The 8,223-nt window shown below is 50.1% G+C and overlaps 3 non-coding genes across 3 annotated transcripts; all 3 read right to left on the minus strand.

Moving 5' to 3' along the window:
• Window positions 1–2,797: 2,797 nt before the first annotated feature.
• Window positions 2,798–2,870, minus strand: TRNAV-UAC. The gene has a single exon. It is a non-coding gene; the product is annotated as a tRNA-Val (tRNA).
• Window positions 2,871–4,651: 1,781 nt separating this feature from the next.
• TRNAS-AGA lies at window positions 4,652–4,733 on the minus strand. Its single transcript has one exon. It is a non-coding gene; the product is annotated as a tRNA-Ser (tRNA).
• Window positions 4,734–7,901: 3,168 nt separating this feature from the next.
• TRNAI-UAU lies at window positions 7,902–7,975 on the minus strand. Its single transcript has one exon. It is a non-coding gene; the product is annotated as a tRNA-Ile (tRNA).
• Between the last annotated feature and the right edge of the window lie 248 nt (window positions 7,976–8,223).

Consider the following 8,223-nt stretch of genomic DNA (forward strand, 5'->3'; position numbering starts at 1 on the left):
GGGGTGCAAGAGTCAGGGCTGGGGGCATGTGAGGGGTGCGGTTGTCAGAGTAGGGGGGCTGGGTATGTGTGGGGGTGCCAGAGTCAGGGCTGAAGTAATGGGGAGGTAGAGTAGTGAAGGAGTCAACAGACGGCTGGGTGGTACAGGGCTCAGGGCAGGGGGCTGGGCGGGGTGTGGGGGTGCAAGGCTCAGGGCAGGAGCCTGAGAAGTGTGGGGGGGTAAAGGCTCCGGGCAGAGGGTCAATGACTTCCTCCCCCAGAACTCTCATCCCCTCCCTCGTCCCGACTACCTCCTCCTAGGACCCCACTCCCTATCTAAGCCTCCCTGCCCCATGTCCCCTGACTGCCCCCATAGGGCCTTACCCCCTACCTGTCACCTGACTGCCCCAACCCTTATCCACACCCCTGCACGCAGACAGAACCTTCCAGACTCCCATGACTATCTAACCGCTCCCTGCCCCCTGACAGGACCCCCAGAACTCTGGACCCATACACCCCCCACACTCTCTGCCTGCCACAACCACTCTCCACACCCCTACCTCCTGACAGCCCCCCTCAGAACTTCTGACTCATCCAACCCCCCCAGCTCCTTGTTCCCTGACCCCCTCCAGACCACTAACTGTGCCCCCAGGACCCTCCTTACTCCCTGTTCCTTGACTGCCCTGTCTTCTATCCACCCCCCAACCCCTAACAGATCCCAGGACTCCCATGCCCCATCCACCCCCCTGCTCCCTGACTGCCCCCTCCAGAGACCCCCGCCCCAACCACCCCCCTGGGATCCCACCCCCCATCCAACTCACCCTGCTCCCTGTCCTCTGCCCCCTGCTTACTCCAACCCCCCAAACCCTGGACCCCTTACCATGAGGCTTCCCGCTCATTCAGAGCCCTGCCGCAGTGCATGCAGCCCTGCCCCTCAAAGTGCTGCGCGCAAGGTGGCAGGGCGCCAGATGAGCGGGGAGCTTTCACCCCCCGCAGAGCCAAACGCTGCCCTGCAGGAGTGCGGAGCCCTGGCCCCTAGAGCGCTGCGCACTTGGCGGCAGGGCTCCAGGGGAAGGCAGGGGAGGGGCCAGTGGGTTACCGCGCCGGCAGGATTTTTAACGGCACACTGGAGTCCCAGCAGGCCCCAGCGTGCCATTAAAAATTGGTTCACGTGCCATATGTTGCCGACCCCTGCTCCAGCCCAACCTTCTGCTGATGCACCTCAACGCACGCCTATGAAGGGTTTGAAGCTTTCATTGCTTAAGTTCCAGGACACTGAGAGATTTCAGCTCCCCTTTGTCCAGAGGAAACCTTCACCCCACAAACAACCAGGTTCTTGTCCATGGGATCACTGTAGGGGGCTGGGTCCCTGTTTGTCTATTCTCGCTATCTAGGACAAGCCAGGGCGCCTCTACAGAAATCCATGGCACACCGACATCTTGAATACTGCGTGCAGATGTGGTCACCCCACCTGATAAAAGATATATTGTAATTGGAAAAGATTCAGAAAAGGGCAACAAAAATGATTGGGAGTATGAAGCAGCTTTCATATGAAGAGTGATTAATAAGACTGAGACTTTTCAGCTTGGAAAAGAGATGATATACGTCTATAAAACAATGATTGGGTTGGAGAGAGTAAATAAGGAAGTGTTATTTACTCCTCTAGACACAAGAACTAGGGGTCACCAAATGAAATGAAGAGGCAGCAGGTTTAAACCAAACAAAAGGAAATATTTCTTCACATAACACACAGTCAACCTGTGGAACCCTGGGGCACCTAGGATCGGCCACTGTAAGAAGACAGGCTACCAGGCTACATGGACCTTTGATTACCCAGTGTGACCATTCTTATGTTGTGTACTTATGAACTGGGGTGTATGAGCACCGAGGGCCCTCTGTGGAGCTCCCCTTCTATGGTCTCATGTTTCATTGATTCCAGCCTTTTTTTCTATTCATCATCATTGTAAACAAGCTGCCCTCACCTCCTGTCCCCTCCAAGGGCCAGTGTCCCCTGTCTTGTGTAAATCACTGACCTCTTGCAGCACTGACTGCTCCTCCATGTCCTTGTCCCTCCCTCTGTGCTGATGGGACCCTTCTCTCCAGTCCTTCCTCATCAAGCAGCTCAGTGGATGGGAATCTTAGAGTCACCATGGTGCTTTAGGGGCAGAAACCCCCACAGAGCTTCCATGCAATTGGCACTTTGACCTCACTGCTCAGGACTGAAACTTGTGAAGGGAGACTGGCTGGGCCACATGCCAGCTGGCCATGAGCAAAGCAGCAGGGGTGAAAGACAAATGTGGGGAGTGAACCCAGGGCCTTATACATGCAAAGCAGGCACTGTACCACTGAGCCACATCCCCAAACAGACCTTCTTTGCTGACTGTTACACTCAGAGCTGCCTCTTTCCAACTCATCCAGTGGCTCATACGCTTCATGGGAAACCCTTTCCCCCCAGTCATGCTCTCATGCAGGTTGCTGGTTCTTAGGGGTCACTTTGCAGCAGGGCCAGATTTGATGTGTGGGGCAGAGAGTGTGTGTGCCCTGGACTCAAGGTTATCTCAAAAAAAAAAGAAGGCAAGAGGAAAAACTGCTGGCTGGCAGCTAAATATGCAGGACAATGGATTGGGATTCTTCTACGCTCAGATTTGTTATGGAGCGGGTGGTCTCCCAAATGATGGTCTGTTCCTTCCCTCAAAATGCTGGCTAAGCTTCTCTGTTTGAATTTAAAGCTCCATGAAAGGGGAAAAAATAACGAGGAAGAAATCATAAAAGCTATAGATGTATTTGAGAAAGGACTTGGAGCAATAAGAGACCAGTACTGTTTCCGGCTGGTTTTGAATCAGGGACCTTTTGCATGTAAAGCAAATGTGATAACCACTACACTACAGAAACCAGCTACTGTGAAACCTGGAGCCCTTTTCTAAGGCTTTCTCAGTAGCTGCTACACCAGCTGATTTCCCTTTGACGAACAGGGAAACAAAGGCCATCAAGAACGTATGTTTTTTGGATGAGCCAAGAAAAGGGAGTACCATTGTGCCCCTCAGGTAGGCCCTGTTCATTTCCACGTCAGAAAGCAAAACTCTTCTGCAAGCATATCCAAAAAATATTGTTTCACTTCACTTCACTTCAGAAGTACAGTTGTGTGGCAATTAAATGATGACTCTAAAGTTTCATAAAAGCAAAGACGCTAAACACAATAGTGTGGGAAATATGGATGTATCTCAGTAAATGGCTTGGAATGAAGAAAGACAAAAATTGATCGGTCGAGAGAAGAGGTCCTGTTTCCTACTGGTTTGGAGCTTCTCTCACAACTACTGGAATAGAAAAGCTAAGCAAGTAGGGTTCTATTGTTCCAAAGGAGATTGAAGTGAGGCCATTTTCTCCCGATAGAATTAAATGGTAATATCAGGAGTGGGATTTGAAACCATGTCTCTATGCAGAGACCAGAGCACCCAAGAGATAGGAAAAAAGAGTCTTAAAACTAGCACTTTAGACCAATCCACCAGCCTAATGCTACAAAGAACATGACTTATCAACCCTAGTTTTCATTAATATTTGATGAACTCTTTAGGAAGGTCGAGATGGCACATCTCTTTCAACTCCTAGAGACCTTCCACAGCACAGCTGATTTTTAGACACACTCACCCGGACCTAAAGATACATGTTTCCTGGAGCTCCATGAGTTCTGCGGTGTTGGAATCTCCCTGTTCGCGTTTTAAGTGAACAAAAGATGGGTGCTAGCATTCCGAGACAGTAATGATGAACCTCAAAATCCTGCCCTGTGGGCCAGACAGTTAAGCAATCAGCACCCACAACCTCTGCTATGATAGCATCCTGTCTGGGAACAACTCACTTACCAACAGCTGGGGTGTGAAATCCTCATTTCTTTGTTGTTCTGTCACTGTAGTCCCCACTTTCCTATTGCTTGTCTGTATAATCTCTGTTTGGTTCTGTGATTGTTTCTATCTGCTGTATAATTAATTTGTTGGGTGTAAACCAATTAAGGTGGTGGGGTATAATTGGTTAGATAATCATGTTACAGTATGTTAGGATTGGTTAGTTACATTTCAGTAAAATGATTGGCTAAGGTATAGCTAAGCAGAACTCCAGTTATACTGTATAGATTGCAGTCAATCAGAAAGTAAAGGGGGGAATGGGAATGGGGGTAGGGGAACTGGAATTATGTTTTGCTAAGAGGGGAATAGGAGCAAGGACACAGACAAGCCTCTGTGATGTCAGAGCTGGGAAGGGGGATCCTGAGGAAGGAAACTGGAATCATTGCTTGCTGGAAGCTTACCCCAATAAACATTGAATTATTTGCACCTTTGAACTTTGGGTATTGCTGCTCTCTGGTTATGCAAGAAGGACCAGGGAATGGGAGGGTGATGGAATAAACCCTCTAACTAGTACGTTTTTCAGGGTGTAAAAAACCCCAGAGCCAGTATAATTAAGCTGACCTAAGCCATGGTTAGATAGTGCTAAATGAAAGGAAAGATTGTTCTGTCAATGTAGCTATTACAGGGATGGAAAACCCCTCCCCTTACTGTAGCAACTGTCTACTCCACAGTGCTACAGCAGAATTTTAAGTGAAGACAGCCTCAGAGTGAGACCAGATCTGGCTCCATGGATGCTCAGGCACTAAGACAACAGCAATGACAATACACTAATGCTTCCGTAGTTGGCAGGGTTTGAACCTGTGTGGGGAAACCCCAATGGATTTCTAGTCCACTGCCTTAACCACTCAGCCACAACTACTTGAGGGACAGCTGTTTCCCTACACAATGTTTCTGTTCTCACAGAATTGTCACTTCAAATTGCTCAGACCAGCTCCCCCAGCACACTCACTGCTGTGCATTAGTGTAAGTCTGCCCATGGCTGAACAGCAACAGTTCCTGCCCATTTCCCTTCCAGCTGGAGCATGATTAGAGTGTGTTTGTGGCTAACGACATTGCTATAGATTGTTGTTCATTCCTCACACTGACAATTCAGACAGTCCCTTTCCTATTCGAATCTCTACCATATCATTCCAATAGCCGGGGGCAGGATTTCTCTGGGTCACTGAAATGTTTCAGGGGATTGGTGTGTGAGCTCAGCCTTGCATCCCATCCCTGATGTTTCATGGACTGACTACAGCAGCAGAAAGAAAGAGCAGAGCCAATATCTCCCTGACAGGGATGCAGGTGGCCACGTCCCCTCTGTCTGACCATTGCCATTGCAGGAGAGAAGGGTTCACTGGAATCGAGTGCCCTGGCTCAGACCAGAGACACAGGGAGGTTTTGCTGTTCACGGATCTGTGCAAAGGATATTGTGTCTCTATGAAATTGAGCAGGGAAATGAAACGTCCACATGGTGGCCCAGTGCCTTAAGGAATGTGGGTGATGGACTCTGGCTGAGAAATGATTTAACAGGAATTTGTATCAATGTATTGCCCTGATTAAAAGCTATGGCTGTAAGGCAGCCACTGTTGTTAGTACTGAACCTTCATGGAGACACCTGAGTGCAGTGGTGAGCTGGAGCCGGTTCCCACAAGCTCCCAAAAACCAGTTGCTAAAATTAGACCTCCATGGAGAACCGGTTGTTAAAGGGCCAGGAGGTGGACAAAGAACTCCAGTCCGTGGGCCGGATCATCCTGTTGCTCCCAGGATTCCCAGCTGGGGAGGCTGAGGCTTCTCGGGCCCTTCCCTGGCTTCCCCCCAGCTGCAGCATGGCCAGCTGCCGGCACCAGCTGGGCAGTTCAGCTGAGCTTGAGAGTCGTCCTGCTGCCGCTTTTTGAGACACCCGGCAAGGTGTGGTGGGGGTCCTCCTGCATGCTCCACGGCTGGTCAGAGGGAAGGGGAGGGGGCAAGTGGGGCAATTGGCCCAGGCCCTGCAGGGGCCCCTGGCCCCACGCGGATGTCTCTCCCAGGCCCTCCCCTGCTTCCCCCATCCCGAAGAGCTGCAGCATGGCCAGCAGCTGGGCAGCTCAGCTGAGCTCTGAGCTGCCTGCAAGGTAAGGGGGCTGCAAGCTCTGGGGCTGTGTGGGGGGGTGAGCAAGTGGGGCAATTTGCCCTGGGCTCCTTGCCCCACGAGGATGTCTCCCCCCAGGCCCCCCACCCCTCCACAGAGCTGCAGCATGGCCAGCAGTTGGGCAGCTCAGCTGAGCTCCTGAGTTGTCCTGCTGCTTTGAGCTGCCGGCAAGGTAAGGGGGCAGGGGGGCTGCAAGATCTAGGGTTGCCGGGGGGCAAGTGAGGCAATTTGCCCCAGGCCCTGCAGGGGCTCCCAGCCCCATGGGTATATCTCCCCTCCCCCAGCCCCTCCTCCACTCCCCCCCCTTAAATCAGAACTTTTTATAGGGAACCAGTTGTTAAGATTTGGCAGCTAATCACTGCCCGAGTGGGTGTCAAGTCCATTGCCTTAACCAGGGGTAGTCGATTATTTTATCAAGATGCAAATTTCTTGGTCAAGGTCTAGTCAATGTCTAGATGCCAGAGAAAATAATACACTGATGATAATAAGAAGAATATAGAAAGATTTTGCAGTCACTATGGACATAACTATGATGATTGTTTTGTGTTTCACTCTTTATATTTGACACTACCACCGCCTTTCCCTTTAGTCTTGTAGTTTACCAAGGGTAAAACTAAACATCTCTTCAGATCCAAGGGAGTGTTTGTGTTCAGTCCTGTTAGCTACACAGGGGTTTGATGTAGCTGCTTTCAATCCTCCAGCTCTGCCAGGATAAGTAACGTTTCAGGGTGTCACTGAACTGAAGCAGAAAGGTCATTTTTTGACAGATGACGCCTCCTCTTAAAGGTGTTTGTCTGGCTGGCAGCCCTGGTTCCCAGGTCTCTCCTGAGGGAAGAAAGTTTCTGTGCAAAATACTGAAACTTTTAACAGAGAGGAGGGAAAGGCGATGGCCACATGATGGGGCCAGTGTGTATGACAACATGGTTCTTTTATGTGGGATGACTCTGAACATTGACTGATCTCCACTCCCTTGGATTTGAAGAGATGTTTAGTTGTGCACTTAGGAACCTATAAGTCTGAAGCAATTTTATGGATGGTGCCACTACGGTGGAAGGGTTTTTTAATGTTGTAGAAATTGTTAAAAACACTTAGCTTAAACTGGAACTGCCTGTTATTAAAGGCTGGTTTCCCCACATCAGTTCCATAAGCTCTGCTAGAAACACCCTGGGTTCTCTCCTGCCTCGGTGGGAACTAGAGGGAATCATCCCCTGCTGCTCTTGTCTCTAGGCTGATTTTTCTGGGGAGGGGATGTGGAATTGATTTGTTTGCTGTTGAGAAGGGAGCCGGGCCAGTTCTCAGGGAACCAGAACTCCCAGCATCTTCCCAGCCCAACCCAGGCTGCTGCCCTGTCCAAGCCTGTTCCCCTGAGACCCCTGCATGTTTGACTCTAAAGCAGGCTGGGAGCAGCAGCTGAGGCAGAGGACAGCCTGGACCGGGCAGATTGAAGGAGTCTAAACAAGCAAAAACGTAAAATGGCAGTGAGGTATTACCTTGGACTTGACGGCATTTCTCCATTGGTCTGTCTGCTTTGGGGTAGGGACAATAACACATCCTGCTGCATTCGTTATTTCAAGAGGCAATTCAGGATTTTCATTCTCACACACAGTGCACAAAGCAGGACTCAACTTTTGGCATAAACCAAACAAGCTGCTCACAGATACTGGCAGCCACAAGGAGCAGTTGAGTGAGAGCTCAGACCTGCCCCTGTCCCAGAGGGAGAGTGTCATCTGTGTGGGGACTGGGCCACTGACCTACCTGCTCCTAATTCCCAAACTTTCAGTAACTCTATTACCAGTGCCTGTGAGTGTTATTTAAACCATAAGAAAAACCACACTGGGCTAGACCAAAGGCCCATCTAGCTCTGAATCCTGTCTTCTGACACTAGCCAAAAACAAATGCCCTAACAACCAGTCAACAAGGCACCACTGGGAGTTGAACCCAGGATCTTCTGTTTATAAAACAGATGTTTGAGCCAGCTAAGCCATGGTGCCTGTGTATAGCTAAAGCCCACTGTCTGCCCACACCTGACTCCCTGCCATCATCACCGGGGCCTGACAAGCTTTGTTTGTGTTTGGATTCTGTAAAGCAGAGGAGCAGGTGACGTTGTCCTTACAAGTTGTGTGTGAGTGAATCTTTGGCCAGGTCTGCACTACAAAGTTGTTTCAGCAGAATTATATTGCTCAAGTGTGTAAAAAACACAAGGCTACCTTGGTCAGCAGCTTGTGGCAGGTGTACACAC

Source organism: Gopherus evgoodei, unplaced genomic scaffold, assembly GCF_007399415.2.
Source record: "Gopherus evgoodei ecotype Sinaloan lineage unplaced genomic scaffold, rGopEvg1_v1.p scaffold_376_arrow_ctg1, whole genome shotgun sequence".
NCBI lineage: Eukaryota > Metazoa > Chordata > Testudines > Testudinidae > Gopherus > Gopherus evgoodei.